We start from the raw sequence: 27,089 nt of genomic DNA, 5'->3' as shown, positions 1-27,089 counted from the left end.
GTCCCTACGTAATGATTCAATTTTCGTTAGCAGCCGTTTTTTCCAAGGTGCAACTCTATTATCTGTCCTTCCGATATTAGTACTTCGTCGTGTTCTGATCTTAATGCCCATAATATTAGCAATTGCTGTTACTGCACCGTAAATCAGCGTGTGCATATATTTCAATGTATAGGCTTCTACGATATACTTGGGCAGGACTTCAGTATTCACAATTTGTAACAGCACTCCTAGTTTCTTACAAGAGGTTAGTCTTGGTAGCGGAGGTCTGCTAAGTGGGTTTGTTACATTAAACTCTTGTACGACGCGTGCCATTTCGTTAACCAGGCTATCGCTCAACTCGTAGTTATCCTGCTGTGCATTATCAGGTTGAGTTTCTTGTTCTTGTATGACAACCACAGGAATCGGCTCTTATATTTCATTAGGGGCTTGATTTTCAACTACTTCTGAATTATGAATCTTCCGTTCGATTTCGCTTCTGACTGTATTGCGTCTAGTCTCTGGGATAAGATTATTTCTAATAATTACCCTATATGATCTGCTACTCGTTGTTCAGATACTTCCATTTCTGTATACTCTCTGCAAAATTCGGCACACAGATTTTGTCGATAGCTGATCGTTTCTTGACCGAGGTTTGTCACCTTATAATAAAAGTGCCAAAAATTTTCATTCTTAGACACAGTTCATTTCATGCACTGCCTCGGTCGTCCCGCTTGAGAGCGCCGGCTGATGTTCCAGCGAGTGGAGCTCTTGTTGTTGTTTGGCTCGCTTGATGTTATTGTTCTTATTGGGTTATTATTTATTATTAATGATATATTATTATTAATAAATATATCAATTATTATAGATATATAAAGGTAATGCAAGCGTAAGTCAAACAATATCTGATATAATTCTAAATGTTGAGTCAGAAATACGTACGAGTATTAAGGTAAATAACATAAAATTACGGAAAATCATTAAGTATTACGTTTGCCTTCCTATCATTGTCAACAAATCCAAGATTTATTTAATATGGACTCAAGTATAAGGTAAAGTGGCCAGATAAAATACAACTTTTAAATTGAAGAATGTCTAAAAACTTTAATTCCATAAAAAACGTAACAAAAGATAATGTCATAAACCAAGTACAAATAGATGATTAAAGATTGTGAAGTGTTGATAATAAAATTGAAGAACTTTTGAATTGAAGAACATGCCAACGAATCTGACACAGAAGAAGAGAAAGAGATAAAAATCCATAATTTATAAGTAAAGTTTTTAATTTATGCACATTGCTTAAATGCTATATATCAATACGATGTATCCGCTTTAACATTAATTTTATTTAGCATATATACATATGTCCCTTTTTGATTCTCCAACACTGACCCATGATTTTAATACCTGTTAGGTATATAATCCATGAGTGCGTATTGTTATTTTTATGTCAACAGGGTGCTCTTTAATAAATAATATCTAAAATTACATTTCAACTTTGAGTGATTTCAGTGTGACCATTTTATCCACTGTTTGCAGATTAGTGGATTTGCATTTGTAAAGAGCTGATAGTTGCAAATAAATAAAGTATAGTGGCATAGACAGTTGTGGTATTTATTATTTTAATTTTATCTTCTTTTTAACATTTGACATAAATTTTATTCCACATAAATATAATTTTGTTTTAAAATAATATTTGTCATATATATCTAAAAATGTTAAGCCATACATTTGTTATAAAGTTACGACGTATTATTTTTTGTATGTTATTCCGTGTCTCGGTTATTTGGGATCATCTCTTTGTAATCTCATAATCATCAGTATATGATCAGAATCCGCATCCACCCCTCAATAACGTCTAATATCCGTTATTAGTTTCGCGTGATTACTTTCTACCAATGTATGATCGATTTTGTTATGTGTTTTGCCATCTGGGGCGATCCATGTTTCCTTCTTTCTACTAGTTATCAAGGAATGTAGGCTTTTGTGGCCAATGTTTTGAAATCGTCCATTTTTTTAGGTTTATATGCAATGGCGTTATTTGTTTTATGGAAATATTGAATGAATATGAATATGTTTCATCTACAACTGCAGTATACATTATCAAAGGCGATGCAGCAGCGGTCATAACCTTTTATCGTTGACTGATGAATTTCTCATGAGTATCTACTTGTAAAATACAAAATAAAATTAATTAAATTAATTAAAAATAATAAAAAAAATTAGAAAGTTACTATGATTTAACATGTGTTAGAGGCCTAGTTCAAAACCCACAAAAGGTTTCCGATACTAACTGCGCTAATTATTTAGTATTTCCCATTAGGCCAGTAAAAAAACCATAAACATTTTTATACAGGTTTTTAATGTTTCTAAAAGATATGTGAGAGACCGCTGATGACAAATCGTTAAAGACGTACAGCTGATTTTGCTTTGTTTTTATTTAAACAATCATAAAAAGTTAAACAATATTTTTTGCCTATAATACTGCTCTTATGCATTTTAGAGAAAAATGGTTCAACTATAAAAGTTGTAGATCTTACAAAGTTGTTTAAGTTTTGAGTTTATAAATGAAAATACATATATACTGTATCCAGAAATTTAGTGTCTCATTATAAAAGTTATTTTAACAACAGCTGTAAAACTGAATAATCCCTTGTAAATACTCTATTGTTGTATAATGATCACAGTTACCCAAGCTGCCAGGACCGGCATATAGCCAAGTCAACTTTAGATAGGTACATATTCAGATCAAATATTATTATTCAAGCGTAATGTCAAAAAACTCTTTTTATAAACATACAAATTTCCCATAATTATTTTATTCTTTTATTAATCATTATTTTAAGTCTCAACGAAGAAAATGCGCCCAAAATTATGAAGATCTTAATTTAGTCAAATTGACTGGACCGGCCGTGGAAATTAATAAGTTTTGGGAAAACGGGTAATATTTCAAACAGCACATTCCAACTGAGAAACCCGTATATACAGTTATGATGAGTAAACGTTTATCTTAATTGGCCTATTACTTGAAAATTACTTGGAATTTATATAACTTTCTACCTGTTATTTATCGTTAATTGTTTTTTTTAATTTGAAGAGAGTTGTACGATGACAAACTAACACTTAAAAGTCTGCTTTCGATGGAATTGGTTGTAAAGTCGTTTGAGTGTTTAGTTTGTACAAAAAATTAGTTGAGTATTGTTATAAAAGTGTTTATTTTTTAATTTAGAGTGTGTACACTTGCCGATGAATCCACGTAAGTCAAATTTATCTTTGTTGTATGAAACAATGTGGCGTCCCTGGAGTCCAGAGGATAAAAGGCAATTTCGCCAGTTAATGAAACGGAACCAAATCGACAAGGAGGTGATCTCATTTAAGTATTAGAACCTAAACACCGCCAACAAACACATTTATCTACTGATGTAAAACAAATTATTGCCAATGATTTTCAAACTCTTGTCGAAAAAAACATGAATAGTAACGAAGTCTTAAATGAAACGGCAAGTTTGACTAAAAAGCCATTATCCACAATCAGAAAAATTTTAAGTAATCCTATTATACCAAGATTAACTAGACGGGATAACAGTATTTCTCGAAAACTCGATCGTGTAGATAAAGATGTTATTCATCGCAAAGTGTATTCCTTTTATGAAGAACAAATTATACCCACACTAGATATATTAGTTGACAGGGTTTACGTCGACAACACTGAAATTAAGTGCGGTAGAACAACTGTTTGGAAGTGTTTGCAACGTATAGGGTTTAAATACAAAAAAGTAGATAAAAGACAGGTCCTTATGGAATCCTATCCTTTACGCATATTGCGAACGGAATATTTAAACAAAATTAAACAGTATCGTCGAGAGAATCGACCTATTATTTATTTAGATAAAACGTGGTTTGACACTTACGATACGCCATCTAAAGGTTGGGTACATAATAGTCAATCTTATTTAACAAAAGCGCCTTCTAATAGAGGAAAAATAGTAACAATATTCCATGCTGGATCAATCGATGGATGGGTTCCAGAGCCTTATTTCTATCAGTTAAAAGCATCAGTGATCCATGTCTCGATTACCATGACAACACAACTTCAGATATATTTGAAAACTGGTTTAAAAATAATTTAATACCCAACATCCCCCTAATAGTGTTATAGTTATGGACAATGCAACATATCATAGCAGGCAATTAAATAAAATTCCCAGTTCAAGCAATACGAAAATAACAATACAGAATTACTTATATGACAAAGATATTTATTTTTACATAAATAATACTAAGAAGGATTTATTGGATATTGTAAAAAGTTTCGCATTGACAAAACAATACTTTTGTGATAATTATGCCGAAAATATGGGTCATACGATTTTTAAGACACTCGCCAAATTACTGTGTATTTAACACAATCGCTATTAGAGCATATGTTTAAGAACGCAAATCTGAGCGAAAAAGGAATTAATGTCAATGGAGAAATACTTAGTCATTTGAGGTTTGCTGACGATATTGTCCTTTTTGCTGACAGAATCGATGATGCAATATCGCAACTGGAGAAACTATACCTAGCCTCCCTACAAGTAGGATTAAAAATCAACCACACAAAAACACAAATCATGACAAATCTTGTGTTAAGCGAAAAGATTTCAGTAAATGGCATGCATATTGAAGAAACCATCTCATATAAGTACTTAGGACATGAGATACGCATAGGAAGAGATAATCAAACGTGCGAACTAAGCCGCCGCATAGGACTCACTTGGGTGGCATTAGGCAAGCTAAGCTATGTTCTTAAATCAGAACTGCCTATGTGTCTTAAAAGAAAAGTCTTTAATCAGTGCCTGTTGCCAGTACTTACATATGGTGCAGAGACATTAACACTAACCAAGAAACTAAGAAATAAAATTTGTGTTACCCAAAGAGCCATGGAACGATCGATGTTAGGCATTTCTCGTAGGGATTGGATCACGAACAAGGAAATAAGACGGAGAACAGGAGTGACAGATGCCATAGAAAGAATTATAACCCTTAAGTGGAACTGGGCGGGGCACATAGCTAGAATGTCGGATAACAGATGGACACAGCGAATAATACAGTGGAGACCGAGACAAGAAGCACATCGAACTGATGACATAAAACGGATCGACAAAAATTGGATGCAAACAGCACAAAACAGAAATACATGGAAAATACTGAGGGAGACCTATATCCAGCAGTGAATAGATCCGGGTTAAATGATGAACACAATCGAACATATGTGGCATCAACTTAAGTCAAGAGTTCGAAGAAATAATACTTCGCCATATTTAAATGCATCTGTCCTGCATCTAATTGAAAGATAAGTACTCAACATTGATGCGAATAGTTGGAAAAATGCAGTCTCACATATCATGAAAGCTGAGAAGTCATATTTTCTTACACATAATATACAAAATATTATTATCAATTTAAGAGACGACAGCGATAGTGACACAGATTTGACATAATATCTACATGATGTAATAATTATACTCGTTTTGTGTGTTTGTTTTGTGTTTTATCGGCACTGGTTTTCACAACCAACTGGCCAGTCAATTTCATAATGATTTTTTTAGACTATAACTTATCACTAACTCAGGGAACTAATGTGTAGTGTCTGTGTTGAGTAAATGTCTTGTTACTTAGTAAAGTCGACTTCATTGTCTTTACAAAGAGAACCTAATTGTATCCGAACGTCTGTGGTCCCTCCGGTGAGTACCGATTTACTCGTTTTAAAAGGTTTATATTTATTTATGTTGACTTGTTATGTTTAAGTTTTTCGTTTCATGTCTGAAAAAGTTGTCAAAAAATAGAAAATTTCTTTATTAATAATTTCATGAAAACAAATTATTCTTCATTAAAAGTTATGCATCACATAGAAATCATTAATCAATAATCTTATAAAATATTAAGTGGTAGATAGGAAAATCAAAATTATTAATTAATTTTGAAGAGGAAAGTGATTTTAAATTTAGATATGCAAGAAAATGTAATTTTAAAATATTTGTAGGTATTAAAAATTATGTCCAAGTTTAGCTTCATGGCCTTCTAATAATTAATTAATACATTAAAAATAAAAGGTAAATAAAAAAATACTTTTGCATTTGTTGATTTTGTATATTGAATAAGGTAAATTAGAAATGAAATTAAAAATTAATGCACCTAGTGACACATCATTAAAAGGCCATGAATCTAAACTTAAACATAATTTTTAATTCCTACAAACAAATTAAAATGACATTTTGTTCTGTACCTAAATTTAAAAGCACTTCACTTTTAAGCATAAATCAATATTTTTTATTTTCGCTGTATATCACTTAAAATTTTATAAATTTGATTATTGATTTCTATGCAATCCAGAAATTTTTATGAAGAATAGTTTTTTCATGAAATTAATAATAAAGAAATTTCCCATTTGTTGCCAACTTTTTCAGATATACTTTATATCTTACTAACAATTGAAAAACTTCTTCCCTTACATGGAATATAAAATATAATTATATTCAGCTATATGTATATACCTACATTAATTCATTTTAATTTTCACTTCACTATTTTATTATTTCATTTGCAATTTGTTTAACATAATAAAAATTGTTTATTACTTTCAAAATTTGGATATATTTAATAAAGAATCGACAGAGAAAAATATAATAATTGATTAATTCTAATACTCCATCAGTTTATGTATTTTTTCCCTTCATTATCTAGATATTTAGTTAAATTAAATATGTAATGTAAATGCCAAATAAAATATAAAATTTGTTAAGCCGGCCCTTTTTACTATTTACCTGAAGAGGCAAATCTCTTTATGGCGTCGACTTTATCAGCGGGATACTTTTAAATTCTGCATAACTAAGTCAGTTCTTTTAATTGTGAATGAACTTTAAAATTGACCAAGAAAATTGCAAAAATCCCTTACGCTTCTAGTAATCTATAAATGTTATGAACTTTGTTCTTTAATGAAATAAATAGATTATAAATAGATTATAAATATATACCATAAAACAAACCAATAGCTAAACGCAACTCCAATAGCAAAAACAATTTTTCAAATATATAATTTTGCTCAATATTATCTCGCCTGAAAATTATATGAATAAAAAAATATATAATAGAAAACTAAGCCTAATGGTTCGTTTTATCGGTTTTTACGAGTATTCAAAAATTCGGTAAACTTCGGAGTGCTGTAAAACCCAGAGAAATTTATGGAAATTAAATAAATTGTAGTGAAAATTGTTCGTTAAAAAACTCTCTACAATATTGCAGTGATATAATTTTATTGTAAAATTACCAGAAAAAAGTTATAAGCCCCAAAAGAAAATTTGTTCCAAATTTTTTACTTATTTTTGTTTATAACTTTTTTATTTTCCATTTTATCAAAAAAAAAATATTAGAAATAAAGGTGTAGACAATTTATTAATAATAATTTAATAAAATTTTCTGTATATTTGCTAATGTACGAATTACAGCACAGCGCGAAAGTTATTTGCACTCATTCCAAGATGGTGAGTATTTAAGAGCCTGGTCAACTTCGGACCGCTGTAAAATCCACAGAAAGTAATGAAATCTATTAAATTGGCAGTAAAAATTATTTTATGAAAAATTCTCTATAATACTGCTTTAATGTCATTTTATTGTAAAATTATGAGAAAAAAGTTATAAGGCCCAAAAGCAAAAGTTGTTCCAAATTTTTTAAATATTTTTGTTTATAACTTTTTTATTTCATTTTACGAATAAAAGTAATAAAAATAGAATTGTAGACAATTTAATTTTCTACAAATAATGTCGTCTAAAATCTTCTGTATGGTTGCTAGTTTACGAGATACAGCGCAAAAACCCTTCGCCCTCTTTCTTCCAAGATGGCGGCTGGGTAGACAAGGGTGGCGACCACACAAACTTAGACTTACGCTTATTCTTACCCCTCGACACATCAAAAATATAAAATTGTGTCCTCTTAAAAATGCAATCCTAATGTAACTTTTCAATGGACTAATGTGAAACTTGTTATTGCGCCATTAAACAAACAACTGATAGCGATCGATTCCACTTCAAACACCAATAAATAGTACTTTTAAACGACTAGACAAGGCGAAAAGTTCGGGTTTGTTTGGAAAAATATTACTGTGAGATTTTTTTGCATAAATACGACAAAAAGATACCACAAATAGATACCACAAAAAGGTTCAAGAGGTCGCTCAGGCGAAAAGTTGTTCAAATTTTTTATTCAAAGTTTACTCAAAACTTACAAAAGGCCTTTTTTTGTTCAGAATGATCCAAAAAATAAATAAAAAAAATTCTCTGGTCAAAAAAAGTCATTGTTAAAATTTGTTTAAAAAAAATTGAAAAACGTTTCTCCTGGGCGACTTCTTGGACCTTATTTGGGGGTATCTCGAAAGTGAGTATGCCAAATAATGTCATGGGAATATTTTTCCGAACTTACCCGAGCTTTTCGCCTTGTCTAAATATAATTATGTATTTGGTGTTTTTATTTACTATTTAAACCACAGAGACGCGGTTATTTAAACTGCTAGATGCCGCTAGGTACTTGTGCTCGTGTACCTATTAAAACCACGTGTTCCCGAGGGTTAAGTCTGTCAAATTCTTCGTTTAGCAAACTGACAGATTAGATCTTACATTGCTTCAAAAAAGTTTATCTGAAAGTTATAATAAACAAACATGTTGGGCGGACGTAATTTCGGCCGGAAAAAGAGCAGGTACTAAAAGCCGGTAGGTAAATTCGGCCGGAGGTTTTAAGTTGCTTCCTTATCTCATAGGTATTTTCGGCCGCAAATCAAATAAAATAACAGAATGCTTTATATTAAAATATTTCTTTATTTCAATAAAATTATTACATCAACTTATTTCTATAAATTAAGTAAACTATAAATTTTTAAAAAACGTTTTGATGTGATACAGATTTAACGAAATTAATTCTAGAAATATTGTCAGATCGAAGCATATTTACCATGTTTTCGATAAATTTTAGTTTGTTTTTTACTTGTTTGTCTTTAATTTTTGCTGGAATATTTAAATTTTTTATTTTTAAATATGCATCGATCTGACAATCTTTTAATTTTTCTATAAAAATAAATATAAAAGGGTGACTTGAATAAAAACTAGAATTAAAGTGCGAATGGAATGATTCGCAGGCATTTGTGGTTCTTTTAATTGATGGGTTTTCATATGCCCATATATTTGGTGGAAAATGAGATTCTGGCGCTATGTAGTTTTCTAATAAATAGTCTGCGTATTTATCTATAAGTTTATGGTCCGGTTTGTATGACATGAGATCAAATATGAAACAATCTTCAACTTCAGAGGGGTCTAAATAAGTTAGCCCAAAAGTATGAGTAAGCCATTTGCTTTCCTCGCAGTTTTTATCTTTATACATTTGGGTTAACCCTAATGATTGTATTTTCCTATACCACGCCTGGTGCAAGTGGAATCTACAACCATTTAGTTTGGTTTTGGGAAAGACAACTTTTAATGCGTTATGAATTGCGATTTCAAAATCCACAAATACCTCCTTCGGTTCAAAAACAATATTATAAAGTTCAAAAATTTTAGATTTTACCAACAGAAAAAGTCTCATATATGTGTCACTGGTCTTATTGGTCAACAGACAATACAAAAGAGGAACATAATGCCCATTTTCCAGTCCATGGATGGTAAATAACTGATAAAAATATTTTGTACAATAAGAAAATGTGCCATCCATGTAAAAATCTTTCATTTTACATAAACTTATTATATTTGTATGGCAAGAAAAAACAATGATATTATCAGCTGTGCTGTTAATAAACAAAAAATTTTCACCTGTTGTGGTTTTCGGTCCATAACTATCGAGTACAGAATGTACATCGTGAATATCCTTAGGCAGGGCTGGTAAGAGCTTACGGCGGCTGTTGTACAAATTTCTTCTTATTAGACTGACATCTATCGATGACAAATTCTCTGGCAAATGATTTGAAAGAACGCTTTTAATAATTTTTGAAGGTTTCTCCGATATGTCTTCCTCAGCTTTGCGCTTGCATGAAGTCGTCACTATTTTTCTCTCCAACGTAGTTTCATCAGACTCGTGGTTGTGGATTAATTCACTTCTAGTAACTGTGTATTCCGCACCAACAGTGTACAGTTTGGCTAAACATCTTAAATTTTTCTTTATACACCTCCAACGTACTTCACCACTTTTTAATACGTCCTGTTTACAAAACTGAAACTTTTCTACAACTAGTAAGTCACAACCGCGTGAACTCTTAATTACTGAAACAGATGCCATCGTATACAAATAATATATTTTATGCTTTCTATCGACTAGTAGCTTCAAGATAAGTTATAATACTGACTAGCTATAATAATTTTATACCTGTTATTTGTGAATTTTATACATTTAAAGGAATAATCTTAAGTAGGTACAACATAGTTATTAGAATAAAGAGATAAGTAAATTAAAGGTATTTCCGACAGGTACACAGGATTAGGTATTTCCAAATAAATACACAATTAATATTTTACAGAAACTATGAAGCGTAATTACCAATATTTTAATCTCATCGTAAACATCAACCCCTCGGCCGAAATTACCCCTGTCATAAATGGTACCCCTTGATTTATGCAGGTAGGCCAAGGGATTACCGGCCGAAATTACGCCCGCCGAACATGTTATTATTACCAAATAAATAATAACTATTAATATAAAAACTTATTAATATTTCAAAAATTTTATTTTTAACACATCATTTAAGATCAGGTTTAGTAATAAAAAAAACTAGATCTAAAATCAAATTGGTTAATAACAAAACTTATATCTATAAATAGAATTGAAAAAATGACTGCTAAATTAGTAATTTTTTTATTAACTTTACTATAAAACGAGGTTGTTTACATGTTTGTTGACTGTCTGGTTCATGCCACGTGTACTCGAAAGTTCATATTCACTCAGAGACACTGTTTGGATATTAAAAGTAGTTTGTTTTACGTATGGTGCAAAATTTGCTGGCAATCAACTTAGCAATCTTCATAACTTTGCTGTATAAGTTTGAATAAGCTAGTCTCCTATTTACACATACTTATTACATTATTATTTACACAAATGATTAAATTATGTTGTAAAATATTCTTATAAGACCGTGAAATTATTATTTTAATTCTAATTAAATGATAATAATCTCTTTATGATCCAAATCGACCGAATCTATATTTGTTTATAAGATCGAAGGAGTCTAGTTCCAGATCTAAAGTGGTGAGACAATTACTAGTTGCAAGGTATATGTTTGCAATAATTGCATTTAGAAAAATGTTACTTGTAAAGAGATCGCAGTTTTGTTGATAATAATATATTTTAATTAGAAAGTTTGTATATTTTAGTTCATTTTTCATGAATTAGTTCATGAATTTTTTTTATTTTTATATTATATCTTATGTCGGCGTTTTATCTGCCAAATCTTCACAATGTTCGTTGCCAATAACTCATCAAAATATTTAGGTATATTTCCCGAAATTATTTAAATTTGTTTAATGATATTGTAGCATGTATAAATTCCTTCTAACTATCGAATATTTAAGTTATAAATATCATAAAATTTCTGTTACGCCCTGGACCAGGTATAAAATTTTGTGTGTCTTTGTTTATATTCCACATTCCACAAGAAAGAACTCAACTGCTAAGTAAAAATATGATTATATTTGGTTTATATTTGTACGTGTTAGTTCTGCAATTTTAAAAGCTAGGAATGATTAAGGTCAGATACGATACTCTCTGAATGCGTGTTTGAAAAGAATTCCGATTGGCTGGTTCCTTTGACCGAGACGAGGTGCAAGAGAGGAAGCCGGTACGACAGAGCGTCAGGTCGAAGTGAATTTAGGTTTGGAAGCTTTTTGATAGAGAGCAGACGCGGCGTGTTTAATCTGAAGGAACCGCCAAATTTGTTGTAAAAAAAGTGAATTATACTCGACTGTAATGTGTCAGTTTTTGACAGAGTAGTAACTGTTTTTGTTTCGGCCGTCTCTCATCTGAGAGATTTGTAAAACGGCGTTTCCAACAACTTAGAAGGATATTCACCAGGAGTTTTTAGGAAGCCTAGTTTCAAAGTTTGCGTCCAGTGCCCAGCTTCCATCCTCAATTTGTTTGTCCCAAGTCGGTCTAGTCTATTTCGTAGTGTAAGGTGTAGTTTTTTTTGCGTTGCAGTGAATTCGAGTGCAGTTCCACCCCATAAATGTTAGGGTGTGGCCTAGCTGTCATATTAATTATTCTCAAAGTTTTAGTATTGACATATGACAGTTAGCACTATTTTTTTGACAGTAGATATATACCTAATCATAATTGAGATCTAGTTTTGATTTCTAGAAAAAAGGTTAACCTTTCTGCATAGTTTCATTTAAAAAAAAATTTTCATTTGTAATAATTTATTTTTGCTACAAAATATCGCCAATTAACAATTGTAAGTTCTTATAGTATCCCCAACTTCTAGAGTTTGTAAACCGATAGTAACATAGAGTAATATCTCTTTTAAAAAGTTTCTAACCCTTTTTTATATTGTTTATGAAGAATGAGCCTTTCTTTCATTAAGCAGGAAGATTCATGTAAGTGCCACTTTTTATTTCATTTTTGTAGTTACCTCATTCCACTCCCCTTGTCATTCACTTATCTGCGGCGCAGCTCTTAAGAAAAACCCTGAGTAGCCGTTCGCAAACGTTTCGGTTTGTTTTGCTTACCCTATCTCTAGTCCCGTAATTTCTGTCCTCATTTCTCAACCCCTTATAATAATACCCTAGTTGGTCGGCAAAAATAATCGTTACAAGATCACTTATTAACGATTTATATTTAATTTTTTGAAATTTTTTAATAACGCTGGGCCCATTTTTGTAATCGCTACATATTTGTATAGTTTTTCACAATTTTCTTCTAATTTCGTAAATTTACTTCGAAACTATTCGAACTTTGTATTAAAGAATCCCTACTTCAAGTACAAAACATTCGAAAAAAATTAGTATTTTTTAAGATGTTTATATATTTCATGGAGTATTGAATTATTACAATTTTTACAATGCTTTTGTATTCTACTGTATACATAATATAAAATATTATACTCGTACTGCCGGGAGATGCTTTCTATCCATGCCGGTCCTGTGCGACGTTCTTAAGTGAGCAATCAACAGCTGGCGAAGGCTGATAATCCTGTGCGTTTATTCTCCATAGGAAAAGCTTTGACCTATCTTAGTCGTACTGTTATGGACGTATACGTCCATGCGTGCTGTACTCTCAGTGTAAATTTCACTACAGTTCAGTTTAACCATCAAATATATACCTTATATTCGGTGGTTTAACTAACTGTTATAAATCACCCAGTATCAACATCATCTCTACACTCTCCCCGTTTTACCTATCACAATTTCCTTGCTATTTGAGATTTTGCTGTGACCAGACCGAAATAAAACCGTCTTGAATGAGACAATGTAGAGATTTACAAGGGACTGATGAAGAGAACTGACACAATCGGGATGCCAAATATAAAAAAGTCTAAAAAAATGTCTACAACTCTGTATAACTTAGTTTTAAGTACTTGATAATATTGTTTTTTATCAGTAATATTTACTTTGGAGCTTGCTATCCGATAAAATATCGAGAGGCATACATGGAAATTAGTGAGTACAGCTCTTTCAAAATTTAACAGAAGATAAAAAATATTAACTACGTAAACATATTGGTAATTTATTTCAAATCAGTAACTGTGCTGAACCAATTTATACAATTAAATCAACAAAGTAAAAAGCAATTAATGCTAACACACAAAATAAAGTATATCGTTACAATAAAGACTAATAAAAAATGTGGTTAAACGATTTGAATAATTTAGATTGACGTTAAAGAATTTACTGAAAATTCAATACTAAATAAAAAATTTCATTACACAAATCGAAGCAGCTGACGTAAACCTAGATTATTTGGATTTTATTAACAATCAGAGAACTACCATTAACAACAAAATGAGAAAAACAGTATATCTGGGACATATATGCATCTTAAATCTAATTATGACCCACTATCTACTACTCATATAAGGTAAAATAGAACGAAAGCTCAATCCTGTAACATGATTTTAAATATGTGGCAGGTAATAAGATCAGGATAACTTTTAGCTTTCAGGGTTGAGCAGCGGGATAGTAGATACTGAGCGGGCCGTATCCTTTATCATGGATGAACTTGTCAAGGCATTGGGTTCACTCAAGACGCGTAGGTCCTCCGGACTGGATCAGATACCACCTGAGGCGGTGAAGGATCTAGGACGGGCGGAGCCTGCGTGGCTTCTGACATACATGAATGAACTGCTAGAAGCACAAACCTTTCCTGAACCTTGGAGGACATCGAAGTTGATACTGCTCGCCAAGGCCAGGGAAAAGAATAGATCCATCTGTCTTCTTCCATAAATCATTAAGTTGTATGAAAGGATGCTGCGAGTATGCATAGACGACATGATTGAGAGGTCAGGTGGTTTATCTCGAAGGCAATTTGGTTTTTGTAAAGGGAAAAGCACGATTGATGCAATCGTGAGTGTACTCGAAGCATTGCGCAACAGAGGGAACGAACATCGCTAGGCGGCCCTGCTGTTGTGTGATGTTAAGAATGCATTCAATACGCTGCAGTGGAACGAAGTAATGTAGGCAATGGAGGAGAGAGAATGTCCTGGTTACCTAATGAATGTGGTGGCGGAATATCTGGGTGGAGGAGTACGTGGTGGCGGAGTCCGAGAGAAGCATTATGGTGGAAAAGGGCATGATCGCAGATAACCTCGCTGTACTGGTAGTGGCTCGGGATGAGCCAGAGTTCAAATACCGGGTTCGGAACGCAGGCCATGTCGTAAAGAAATGGATTAGGCAGCGCGGACTGAAACTTGTGGCAGAGAAAACCGAAGCCATCATTCCGAAGGGGAAAAGGAACAGGCAAAGTGTTGAATTACAATGTGCGGGAGCATGTCTAACACCCAAGAAACAAGTAAAATACCTAGGGGTGACATTGCACCAGAATGGAAAATGGTTGAAGCCCATGCGGGAGGTAGCCCGGAAGACTGCAAATAGTACAGCTGCATTGGGGAGGGTAATTCCCAACATTGGGGGACCCAAATCCGAAAGGATAAGGGCCTTACACGGTGTTGTACAGTCGATCGTCCTCTATGCGGCACCAGTCTGAGTTGTGGACCATCCCTGGATGTATTCCGTTGCATGTTGCATGATCAAGAAAAAAGAAAAATAAGAAAGACAGCTGGACCAACGGCAAAAGTAAGGGGGAAATATGCTGGAAGTTAAAGCTAGAAAAGTGGGTCAGACTGTATGAGTTAGAATGCGTGAGTCAGACTGTGGGGAAGGAAATGCCCGTTTGTTAGTGATGCCGTACTACGAGCAATAAGCGTCTTCTATACGCTACCTGGAACGAGACAGGGATCCTCCTTGCTGATGAATGGAGTGTGGATGTGGATGAATGAAGAATGAATTAATAAAGGTAGTGCTTCGAAAGTAATGCCGGCCTTATAGCGGCCATTCCGCTTCCGGATCGCTGGATGCCAGATTAGGGTCTGGTTTAGTTAGCAGGTAGGCGTTAGGCGTAGACTCGGCGACGAGAGGGCATTTTAAAGTACCTCGGGAACTATCGCCGGGAGTAAGAAGAACGAATCCTGCACTAAGGTCGGTCAAGTGGCGTCCTGGACTTAGATGTCTTTTGAAGATTCCAGACCCCCTCTATAAAGACGAAAAAAGGGTTAAGTAGAACGTTAAATAAACTGTTACTAAAACACTAACTGTTGCAGGATTTTTTAATAATACTCCCATTCTGGCTGTTGGAAATGATCGTGGAGAATCTACCAGCAAATTTCAAATATCCATTGGACCAAAAGAATACGTATAAAGCTAAACAAAGCTAAATCTGGCTATGCCAACTTTACTACAGTTTTAATTACAATTTACAATTACCTAAAAACATAAGAATACATTACGCTCAGGGTCCCTATACAGCAAAGTACTATCGACGAGAGGGTTATCAAAAAGTCCACATCAAAATGAAATGTAAAGAGCTTGGTATATAGTACAAAAATATGAATTTCCTGCTAGAAATAAACTCCTACACATAAATAACTGCTCCTGTACAAGCATATATTAGAATCTGTTTGAATTTATGGAAATTAACTACAATTAGTATATTCGAAAGTTGTTCAATCCTTTCAGAAAAAGTATTAAGCAACATCATCGATGCACCTTGGTACTGTCGCAACAGAGATCTTTATAGAGACCTAGATGTAAAAATTGTTATTAAAATCATATCTAAATCTGTAGCTATGTAGCCAGTAGCCATGAATAACGGCTGCTCCCACATTGAAACTTTGAAACATTGAACTGAAGCTCCTTGATAATGACCATGTAGTAAGAAGACTCGACAAGACTAAGACTTTTCAATTAGTTCGATAACTGGAAGGTACACTAGTGTGTGGAAGCTTAATTTTTAAGAATTTACGTAAGCTGGGTAAGATACACAAACATTGACAAATAAAAACAAAAGTTATTGACGAAACAAGAAAGAAAAATCATATTTAAAAAAAGAAACCAACAAAAAGAGAATAAAGGTTAGGGGTAAATTTGATTTCCAAAAAAATTTTGGAACAAAAAACAAATCAAGGATGGGCTAATCGAAAAGAATATTTTCTTTGACTAAGATTACTTGAAAAGTAAATTACTGGATACTGCGGCCGCATTTAGAGATGAGTACAAATACAAAATTGAAACAGTTGCAGAAAAATATGGCTTTAAGATTTTGAGACTGCCGCCTTACCATTGGGAGCTGAACCCGATTGCGATGGTCTGGATTTAAGTGAAAAGGTACAGCTTCAAAAAATTTTTGAAGTTTCGATTTTAGAGAAAAAATGGTAGAAACGGTTGATAAAAGAAGCTTACCGACGCGTATCTAAAGAGCAGTGAAGAAAAAATATTTGAAGGAAGATATTGAACCGGTGATAATTAATATAGGAGATGATTCAGAGGATGAGGACGATGTAGATATGGATTGCGATTAGTATTAATTAACTAGAAATATCTCAGATTTAATGCTCATTGGTTTTGTTAGTACTGTACATACATTTCAGTTATGATCTCCTTGTGTATTTTATGTATATATATATATATATATATATATATATATATATATATATATATAAAATAAAGTTTTATTTTGAGGTTGCAGTCATTAATAGGGCAGGAAAGTAAAACTCTTTGTTCTTTAATCAAGCTTTCGCAAAATTTATTTGCTTCTTCAGGATATGCTAAAATATGGTAACAGTAAATACAACGAAATTAGAACTAAATAGCATTGTATAAAACTAGTAAAAAAAAAAAAACTTACAACATGAGGTTAATCCATTAAATTTTCAAATTTGCAAAACATTAAAACTTAACTTATTTTAAAAAATTATACAGTTATGTCAGTACAATATTCCAATTTAATTTAATTTTGTAAAAATTCATTTTGACATTGATTGTTTGATTTATGTCAGAAAGACACTCGTTTCTGTTTATTATATTTTTTGTTGTTGATAACTAGCTCTTGATTGTTATTATGGTTACGTACAAAGTGGCGCCAAATATGAATATTTAAATTTTTTGAAATTCTAATATTTATAGTCAGAAAATCTAATATTGGAAAATTATAGTATTAATTTTCGTAAGACAGAATGTAATTATAGATATTGCTTAGTTTATCAATATCAGTTTTTTTATTAACGCATTGATATTTATTTATGCATACCATTTCTAAGAATTCTCTTTTATTTAATTGGTTTTCGCGTCTTAATATATTAGTTTCATTGAAATTAAATGAATGATTTTTATTAATTGCATGATCTATTAATGCACACGTATTTTTATTATTTCTAAGGTCACTTTTATGTGATGTTAGTCTGCCTATTAGATTTCTAGATGTGTGTCCGATGTATGATTTATCACAATTTTCGCATGGTATTATATAAACTACATTTGAGCTTTCCATAATGCTAATAGGTGATTTAGTTTTTGTATACAATGATGCTAATGTTTTAACATTTTTAGTTGCAATTTTAATATCAGAATAGTTAGCAAAGACTTTAGTTAGTTTGGGTGTTAATGTTGGTATGTAAGGTAGTGATGTGAAAGTAAATTGAGATTGCACGATTTGTTGATTTGGTTCTCTTGTTTGATTTCTGTCAATCATTCTATTATTAGGATTATTAAAGAAAAATTTGTTAATTATTTTAATTGGGTACGAATTCTCTAATAAAATGTCTTTAAGTTCTAATAACCCTTTGTTGATGTTATTGATATGTGATAATTTGACTATTCTGTTTTTTAAAGCCAATATCAAATTTATTTTCATATGAGGTGGATGTTGTGAATGATAATTAATAAATCTGTTACTAAATATAGGTTTTCTGTACCATTCAGTGCTTAATACATTTTGTGCATTACGTTTGATTTTTATGTCAAGATATGGGATGCTATTTTCTATCTCTTTTTCACATGTAAATTGTGAATGTTCACTATAATTATTAAAAGTTTGTAAAGTTTCATTTATTTTGTCTGCAGGTAAAGCAAGTATTAAGTCATCTACAAATCGTTTGATAAATGGGATATGAAAAGGCAACTTTTTTAAAGAATCTCTTATTAAATCGTCTAGTACATAATTACATAATATACATGATATACTTGAGCCCATAGGTGTGCCAAAAATTTGTTTATAGAATGCATTATCAAAAATCAATACATTAGAATCAAAAATGAATTCTAAAGTGCTTAAGAACGTTTTTTTGTTAATTTTGCAATTTATTTTGATTTTATCCCAATGTCTGTTTATACTATCATTAATAATATGTAGTGGTAAATTAGTAAATAAAGATATAACGTCAAAGCTTACTATTATATAATTATTTGGTAGTTGATAGTTATTGATAAAATTACTTAGTTCAAAGGAATCTTGTATAGAGAAACTATTATCTAAGTTATATGACCTTGTAAGAATATCATTCAAAAATTTTGCTAATTTACTGTTTGGTGAATTAATTGAACATACAATTGGTCTCATTGTTAAGTTAGGTTTATGTACTTTTGGTTGTGCATAAAAGCGTGGTGTGACAGAGTTATATATAGTGAGAGTTGAGGCTTCTTCTTTAGTGATCATTTTTTTATTTTTTAATTCGGTAACTATTTTGTTAGCTTTCTGTTGCAAGGTACTTGTGGGATTGTTCTGTAATTTTTTATAATATTTAGGATCATTTAAAAGTTCATAACTTTTATTATAGTAATCATCTTTGTACATTGCAACAGTCACATTTCCTTTATCACTTCTCACGATGTATATCTCAGGGTGTTCTTTGATACATTTTTTACATTCATGATATAAACTATTTAAAAAATGATTATTATTTTTATTTTTGTGTAAATAGTTAGTTATGATGTTAGTGCATTGAGCTCTGACTAAGTTTTTTTTATTTTCAGAAAATCTAGTTATTGTATTTTTGATATCAGCTAGTATATTTGAAATTTTAAAATCTTTAAGTGTTGGTAATAAACAGAATTTTGGACCTAATGCAAAATTATTACTAATAATAACCTTTATTACCAACACTTAAAGATTTTAAAATTTCAAATATACTAGCTGATATCGAAAATACAATAACTAGATTTTCTGAAAATAAAAAAACTTAGTCAGAGCTCAATGCACTAACATCATAACTAACTATTTACACAAAAATAAAAATAATAATCATTTTTTAAATAGTTTATATCATGAATGTAAAAAATGTATCAAAGAACACCCTGAGATATACATCGTGAGAAGTGATAAAGGAAATGTGACTGTTGCAATGTACAAAGATGATTACTATAATAAAAGTTATGAACTTTTAAATGATCCTAAATATTATAAAAAATTACAAAACAATCCCACAAGTACCTTGCAACAGAAAGCTAACAAAATAGTTACCGAATTAAAAAATAAAAAAATGATCACTAAAGAAGAAGCCTCAACTCTCACTATATATAACTCTGTCACACCACGCTTTTATGCACAACCAAAAGTACATAAACCTAACTTAACAATGAGACCAATTGTATGTTCAATTAATTCACCAAACAGTAAATTAGCAAAATTTTTGAATGATATTCTTACAAGGTCATATAACTTAGATAATAGTTTCTCTATACAAGATTCCTTTGAACTAAGTAATTTTATCAATAACTATCAACTACCAAATAATTATATAATAGTAAGCTTTGACGTTATATCTTTATTTACTAATTTACCACTACATATTATTAATGATAGTATAAACAGACATTGGGATAAAATCAAAATAAATTGCAAAATTAACAAAAAAACGTTCTTAAGCACTTTAGAATTCATTTTTGATTCTAATGTATTGATTTTTGATAATGCATTCTATAAACAAATTTTTGGCACACCTATGGGCTCAAGTATATCATGTATATTATGTAATTATGTACTAGACGATTTAATAAGAGATTCTTTAAAAAAGTTGCCTTTTCATATCCCATTTATCAAACGATTTGTAGATGACTTAATACTTGCTTTACCTGCAGACAAAATAAATGAAACTTTACAAACTTTTAATAATTATAGTGAACATTTACAATTTACATGTGAAAAAGAGATAGAAAATAGCATCCCATATCTTGACATAAAAATCAAACGTAATGCACAAAATGTATTAAGCACTAAATGGTACAGAAAACCTATATTTAGTAACAGATTTATTACTTATCATTCACAACATCCACCTCATATGAAAATAAATTTGATATTGGCTTTAAAAAACAGAATAGTCAAATTATCACATATCAATAACATCAACAAAGGGTTATTAGAACTTAAAGACATTTTATTAGAGAATTCGTACCCAATTAAAATAATTAACAAATTTTTATTTAATAATCCTAATAATAGAATGATTGACAGAAATCAAACAAGAGAACCAAATCAACAAATCGTGCAATCTCAATTTACTTTCACATCACTACCTTACATACCAACATTAACACCCAAACTAACTAAAGTCTTTGCTAACTATTCTGATATTAAAATTGCAACTAAAAATGTTAAAACATTAGCATCATTGTATACAAAAACTAAATCACCTATTAGCATTATGGAAAGCTCAAATGTAGTTTATATAATACCATGCGAAAATTGTGATAAATCATACATAGGACACACATCTAGAAATCTAATAGGCAGACTAACATAACATAAAAGTGACCTTAGAAATAATAAAAATACGTGTGCATTAATAGATCATGCAATTAATAAAAATCATTCATTTAATTTCAATGAAACTAATATATTAAGACGCGAAAACCAATTAAATAAAAGAGAATTCTTAGAAATGGTATGCATAAATAAATATCAATGCGTTAATAAAAAAACTGATATTGATAAACTAAGCAATATCTATAATTACATTCTGTCTTACGAAAATTAATACTATAATTTTCCAATATTAGATTTTCTGACTATAAATATTAGAATTTCAAAAAATTTAAATATTCATATTTGGCGCCACTTTGTACGTAACCATAATAACAATCAAGAGCTAGTTATCAACAACAAAAAATATAATAAACAGAAACGAGTGTCTTTCTGACATAAATCAAACAATCAATGTCAAAATGAATTTTTACAAAATTAAATTAAATTGGAATATTGTACTTACATAACTGTATAATTTTTTAAAATAAGTTAAGTTTTAATGTTTTGCAAATTTGAAAATTTAATGGATTAACCTCATGTTGTAAGTTTTTTTTTTTTACTAGTTTTATACAATGCTATTTAGTTCTAATTTCGTTGTATTTACTGTTACCATATTTTAGCATATCCTGAAGAATCAAATAAATTTTGCGAAAGCTTGATTAAAGAACAAAGAGTTTTACTTTCCTGCCCTATTAATGACTGCAACCTCAAAATAAAACTTTATTTTACATAACGTGTCAGTCAATAATACCTAACTACTTTATATATATATATATATATATATATATATATATATATATATATATATATATATATATATATATCGTGTCATAAAGGATAAACTACTTGCACTTTTTTTTATGTATGTATATTTGTATAGTACGGGGTAATGTACGGTCCTCACTTCTCAGTATATCGCCAAACTACCACACACCTACCACTGCATTCTATCTGTGGCTTGAACTATAGTTTCAATTACTCTATAGATGTTTTTCACTGATAATAATCTGATCGTTGAAGGGATCAAAAATGTTCTGAAAATTTCTGAAAATTTCAAAAATCCATTTTGGATCATTTTTTAAAATTTTAATAAAACAATTTTATACCAAAGTTTTTTTAAACTATGGTATACAGCCAACCACTGGAAATTTCCCTTTTAAATTTGAAGAAAATAAGCACTGGTTTATTAAGATCCACTTAGCCAAATTATCAGAACCATCCTTAGAAATTAGCGCATTTTTCAAAAAATATTGTTACGATAAATATACTGGCCTAAATTTTATGACTAACTATTCTGTTTTGTTGTAGAAATTTCGGTGGAAGTCTAGAACCAAAATTATGGTGAATGAGCCCGGCTAAGCTTCTCGATCTTTCGATGCAAGACAATGCGATCTTTCGATGCTGTTCTCGAATATCAGGATTGCTTATAAAATAACCGAACTTTGATTGAAGAGGGCAGTTAATTCTGAAGACCCGCGGCCGCGATATTTACTGTTACGCTCGCCTATATAAATTATGTGTATATTTAGTGATAAATAAATTAATATCAGTTATTGTGCTTTTTAATGAATTAAGATAAGAACAAGACATTATAAATTAAATAGACATTGAAATAAAATCATCACAATATTCTCCTCCTAAGTGCTTTCTCTGTTGCGGTTGGCGATCAATATGGCAAATTTCTCTCTATTCTGGGTTTGATGAATTAATTGATTTCCTTTTGTGTGGGTCCAATCTCTGATGTTTCGTAGCCACGATTTTCTAATCTATTCTAACAGTGTGACCCATTTAGATTGGAAACACCTCTATAAAATTTGAAGTCGTTAACCGATTTTAACCAAATTTTTTTTAATGTCGTGTAAAAAAGGTATATTGCGGGACAAAATATGAAATATTTAGTTAAATTTTCAGGACATTCTACGATACTTTTTCTTCGTCCAAAATGCAGAATTTGCATTAGCGATTTTTTTATTAAAAATATTTCTACACCACTGGATTTAGAGTGGCTTCAAATAGCTATGACAAAAATTTTATCAAGATATATTTATTAATAACAAACTTATGACAACTTAAAATTTTAAAACTAACTAAGAAAAAAACACTCTGTATTAACAGAAACATGGAAACATAATTTTAGTTTAAATCCTAGTTGCCTCTACTAATCTACCATCTAATTTGTCGTAGCGTTTATGAATATTTCTAATTACATTTCTTAGTTGTTGGGGAGTAATTTCTGCACATGCCTGTCGAATTCTTGCACGAAATTCGTTTACGTCTCTTGCACGGGTTTGGTAAACTTTTTGGTTGATAACTCCCCAGAGAAAGAAGTCTAAAATTGTGAGATCTGGAGATCTGGGTGGCCAATCTATCAACGGACTACCCCGGCCTATCCAACGGTTCGGAAAATTTGCATTTAGCCATTGCTTCACGGTTCTGGCGTAATGAACAGAACACCCATCTAACTGGATATACAAATTTAATCGTTCATTAATTGGGAGCTCATGAATAGCATCCCATAAGTCGGTGTTTAAAAATTCTAAAAAGTTCTGTGAGTTCAAGTTTTCTTCAAAAAAGAAAGGTATACCACACCAGACATTGATTTTTTGAGAATACTGGCTTTTACAGTTTATTACCCAATGCGGATTATCTGCTGTCCAATAGCGACAATTCTGTGATGATACTACTCCATTTGTAGTAAAAGTGGCTTCGTCGGTAAACAACACGTTTTTTAGAAAATTTATATTGTTTAAATATTCCCTTTGGGCCCATAAACAATATTCTAAACGTTTTGCTTCGTCGCCTTCTTATAATGTGTGTAAGAATTTTGGTTTGAAAGGTTTAATATTATTTACCTCAAGACATCGCCGAATACTCTCTCGAGGCACATTCAAATATAAACTGGCATTCCTTCAATTGGCATTATGGTTATTTCTGAAATGATCTAAAATGATTTGATCACTTCCTCTTCTTCTTTGTAACGGGTTATTTTTTAAAATTAGTTTTGATACTGCACCATATTCATTAAATATTCTATTTATTTTGTTTACTGTACCGCAGCTAATTTAGGACGATCCACATGTCTGTCATTAAATATTGTACAAACTTCCCTGGCACTTCTATCGTTATCTCCCAAAAGACGTATAATTTCAATTTTTTCTCCCAAACTTAATCTTGCAGCCATGACACAAAATATTATTAAAAGAATTTGAAGTAAATATTGTTGCAGATATTATGCATAAATTTATGCTAGCACTGAAATTTGTATGACACAAATAATGTCAAACAGTACTATCGTTGTCATGGCAACTGAGATTTAAGTTGTAGCATGTAAAGTTAATAATAATGTAAGTGCGTTACTTGCATTAAATTTTTATGCTATTTTAAACATTTTTTTGTCTAGTAGTGGTTTATAATTAAAACTATTTGAAAAATAATTAGGTTTATGGTTATCTGTTGATACAGGGTGTTCTTTTTCGACTCGTAGCTTAGTGAGTTTTAAAATTTTAAGTTGTCATAACTTCGTTATTAATATATATATTTTAATGAAATTTTTGTCATAGCTATTTGAAGCCACTCTAAATCTAGTGGCGTAGACATTTTTTTAATAAAAAAATCGCTAATACAAATTCTCCATTTTCGACGAAGAAAAAGTATCGTAGACTGCCCTGAAAATTTAACTAAATATTTCATATTTTGTCCCGCAATAGACATTTTACTACATGACATTAAAAAAAATTTGGTTAAAATCGGTTAACAACTTAAAATTTTATAGAGGTGTTTCCAATCTAAATGGGTCACAGTGTATATAAAAAATATTCTAAACAAATTAAATTTCGCAAAAACTATTTAATCGATCTGTCTCATCTTTTGCACAAATTTTAAACACGATAAGACTGTCAAGTTCCGGTACATTTAAATAAATTTTGATAAATAATAAAAAAGTTATAACAATATTCAAAAACAGCGATTTTGTTGTTCATTTTGCAATAACTTTTTTGTTTATTAGCCGATTTTAATTTAGCGTATCTTATTTTGTATATCTCTCTAAATAGGCTTGTTTTTAATTGATAAGCAAAATATCGAGTTTGACGTTTTAATTGTTTATTTAAAAATATGTCCACTAAAAAATTGATGAATTCCTAGATAAGAGTCTTTTTGTAATATCTCATACTACACATTTCAACTGTCAAACCCATCTGTACAGTTGTGACGAAAAAACCTTATTTTTTCTAACTTGATTCGTCTAATACTACAATAAATTTAGATTGTGATAACATTTTATTTTCCAAACATTTGTACCCAATTCCCCGGAACTGAATCGGCAAATCCTTCGTTTTCGTTTTATGTTAAAGGTCGTGGCATATTATCATGCACGTTTCGTTTCCAGTACGTAGTGTTTAGTTTCCGAAAAATATAATTTAAATGGTTTTAAATATGAACAACTCACACTGTCCGGAACGTAGCGTTTCAGACACCTAACGTTTGCGTTCAGTATATTCGAAAACAATATTTTACTGATGCCGACGGCTACGTAACGAGTCGTAATCGGTTGGTACGGATAATGTGAATTAGATGTCCGTCGTTTTCCCCTCGTTGTTTATTTAGGTATTTGTTTGATTTTGATAGAGTATTTGAAAAAATAATTTTCGAGGCTATTTTGTCATTTATGCATAGTGTTTTCATTGCTTTGTTACAATTAAACACGAAAGTGATAAACAATTAGGACTTTTGCACGTATGTGATAACCCTTCTTTTTTAAAAATACTCTTTGGTTTGATATGTATGGCTTCGTTAAATGTAGTATTTTGTTTTTTAACTAAAGGTTTAATTAAATTTAAAATATATTCAAACTGAATCCTATTCATTCTAAAATGTCCATAATATTTTTCATCGTCATCAATTAATTCTTTGTATAAAGTCCAGTATTCACCTTCCTTTTTCCTTTTTCTTAGCATTGGATGTACTTTAAATCTTCTTTTTACTACAGTTTTTCTTTCTTCATCGTTAAGTAGAAGAGCAATTTCACATAATTTTTGTCGAGAAAAGAGAGATCATATCTTCACCGAACCAAACTGAAACGTTCTATGTATGAAAATGTGAACGTGCAGTCCGATTGCTTGACTCAAAACGCTACGTGGAAACTATAGGTGCATGATAATATGCCGCGACCTTAACCCCGAACCTATTGTATCACCTACTTAAACTTCACAGGGAGGATACAACGAAAGATAGCGAGTAAAGACAAATTTATAATGGAGACATGCTTACAAGTCGCTTTAATTTTTTTAAATTTATAATGAGGATTTGTGCTATCAAGCTCAAGAGGACAGAATAGAATCGACTCTCTTTAAGCGACGATAAATCACAAAGTACTAATTTCACTTTGAAAAATAACACTGATATTAGATACATTGCTTTACCACAAGATATTATCTGGGAGTACACTTGGATGCAGGATTTGTCTGGGAACAACATTTAGTTAACTTATCGAAAAAGCTTTCCCGACAACTTTTCCTTCTTATACTTTTTAGAAATCTTATATAAGTGTTTTTCTGAGAAACTATTTTAACAGCTTATCATAGTAATTTTCATTCTCATCTAACTTATGTTGGTTTCTTCTGGGGTTACCCTTAACGTATTGATAACGTATTTGGACAAAAAATAACGTGCAAATAGTATGCAGTCTTAGCCAATAGAATGTGCATGTAGATTTTCACAATTATCCCACTAGAAACAACATTAATCCTGTACCAGAATTTGGGTGTCTTGCAAGATCCAGAGATGGTTCAAGGTATTTAGCTATTAATTTTTATAATTT

General features: G+C 31.0%; 1 protein-coding gene across 1 annotated transcript in view; it reads left to right on the top strand.

Moving 5' to 3' along the window:
- The first annotated feature begins 3,123 nt into the window (after positions 1 to 3,123).
- Positions 3,124 to 27,089, top strand: part of LOC140443826 (E3 ubiquitin-protein ligase Siah1-like) — an 84,414-nt gene continuing 60,448 nt past the window's right edge. The window contains exon 1 of the mRNA XM_072535299.1: positions 3,124 to 3,232. The gene's annotated coding sequence lies outside the window, so the exon portion shown is untranslated. The remainder of the gene's footprint in view (positions 3,233 to 27,089) is intronic.

Source organism: Diabrotica undecimpunctata, chromosome 6 (assembly GCF_040954645.1).
Source record: "Diabrotica undecimpunctata isolate CICGRU chromosome 6, icDiaUnde3, whole genome shotgun sequence".
In the NCBI taxonomy this organism is placed as follows: Eukaryota; Metazoa; Arthropoda; class Insecta; order Coleoptera; family Chrysomelidae; genus Diabrotica; species Diabrotica undecimpunctata.
Note: the sequence above shows the minus strand (reverse complement) of the source record. Positions and strands in the feature narration are given on the sequence as shown.